This window comes from Chelonoidis abingdonii, chromosome 25, assembly GCF_003597395.2.
Source record: "Chelonoidis abingdonii isolate Lonesome George chromosome 25, CheloAbing_2.0, whole genome shotgun sequence".
In the NCBI taxonomy this organism is placed as follows: domain Eukaryota; kingdom Metazoa; phylum Chordata; order Testudines; family Testudinidae; genus Chelonoidis; species Chelonoidis abingdonii.
Window position 1 is genome coordinate 18,173,912 of NC_133793.1, and position 2,139 is coordinate 18,176,050.

The following is a 2,139-nucleotide window of genomic DNA, read 5'->3' on the forward strand; positions in this document are numbered from 1 at the left end:
TCTGTCATCTGCCATACTATGCAGGTTTCTTAAAAAGGGAGGGACAAATCCTCAGTTGGTGTAAATTTTTATATCTCCTTTGAAGTCAACAGACCTCTGAGAATTTACACAACTTGATGATCTATTCAGAACACTCATTGTTGTGAATTCGAAACTCCCCTCCAGTGAATATTCTGCACTAAGGCCCTGATCCAGCAAACCGCTTCAGGACATGCTTAACTTTAAATACATATGTAGTCCCATTGAAAACTGGAAGTTACTCTCATGCTTAAGTGTTTTGTTGGATTAGGTATAGGGTCAACTGGTGTCAGACTTGCCACTGCCTCAGTTTCTCCCCTTTCCCAATTAAACAAACTGCTACAGATGGTGCATTTAAATTTACCTCTGCTTCTGGGATCTGGTTATTGACATAAAATAAAAGTTTATCTCAAAGCCAGTCTCTCCAGGCTGCTTTGTCCAGGCTCACCAGGCCATTACACTCCTCCTGGGCTCCTAATTCCCTCTGCAGGTTCTTTTCCTGCCCTGCAGTACAGGTCACTCCAGCCAATCCTCCCCTCTGGCTGCTGTGGAGAACTTCTTCCCAAGTCCTCCCTGACTCTGGGTCCCCTTCAGGAGACTCTCTGTGCCCTGAATTGCTGACGAAGAGCCCAACATGCCGCCCCTTCCCCTTGGCCACCTCAAGCACTTGCTTGTTCAGGTGGGGCCTGGAGCTGTCCCTGGCCTGAGAAGGCCTGTTGTGTCTTGGGGCATCTCCCTCTCCTTTTCCTGCTGGGATTCCTGGGCCATTCTCCTGTTCACTCCACCTTTCTCCATGCCATCTGCCATGTTGGCACTCCAGGCCCTCTGTTTGTGGTCCAGTGCAGCATTAGCTTGCAGGATCTCACTGAACATGTCCTCCCTTGTCCTCTTCTTTCACCTCCTCATCAGAGTCAGGCCTTCTATGAGTGCAGAGGGGGCCCACCTCAAAGGCCACCATGCTAGAAGCTGTTGATAAAAGAGACAGATGTATTGTTTACAGTCACGGTGGAAAGGGAAATGAAAATTTCAAAACTACATTCCCTTATTCCCATCAACACTTTTAAGATGACCTGCTTCATGGCACTGGCAGCTTTGGAGCACATTGGTACCACACCGCTTTCCAGTTACAACCATGCGGAGGAGTATGGCCTACCAGGGTGGTGGGAGGGAGGATTTTCTTTTGCCTGAAGCTGTAATATTTCAGGCCCCATTCCAGGGATATGATTCTAGGGCAATAGCACTGATTATTGGCACTATTTGCCACAGGCAGTAGTAGAGTGACCACCTTCTCAAAAGGCAAAAGTGGGACAAATGCACGAGCCCAACCACCTCCTTGGCCCCGCCCCTTCTCTTCCCCCAAGAATGGTCTGACCATCAAACCTGATCCCCACTCGGGCACTGAGTTTGACTCTAATAGTGGGCCAAAGTCTGAAAGTAGAAGGAGGTGGCATCTGCCTCTGTCCAAGGGTTTTTAACTTTTGGAAATATCACCCGAGCACAGCAGAAAATTCGAAAGGTGCTGAAACTATTTTTGGAATGAAAATAGGTTACACATGCACTTTCCTGCTGGGCAGAGAGGATGGGGAGGGAACAACAGGAGAGGGTGTTACCCGCTGGCTTTCTGAACCCAAAGCTCTCAGTAACTTTACTCCTTATGAGGCAGTGTCAGGGAAATAAATCAATGGGGACACAGCACATCCATCTGATAAGTGGTGGATATAAACAGTGCAAACAAGAGTGCTTTCACTTAAAGCTTGTACTTTATTTAGTCTCCAGCACGTACACACACAAGCAACAGGTTACGTTGGAGTAGTTACCTCAAGGTCTGGAGTGGTCCTCGAGTGTCCAGTGACAGATTTCCAGTGCCCAGCCTTCTGTCTGCTGCTGGGGAACTTGAGATGGGTTCACAGGAGAGTTCACTTAACCCAAATCTTGTCCCCTTCTTATCCTTACAAATGTTACATAGCTTACCAATCAAAACCAACCATTAAGCAAGAAGCAGGTGTTAAAAAACATGTCACTTAAAAAACAAAAACATTAGCAAGCAATTTTGAGCTGTTAGCCTTGCAGCTGTATTTCCACATAACAGCAGTCAAAACTATAGCCAGACTTCCTGTTTTT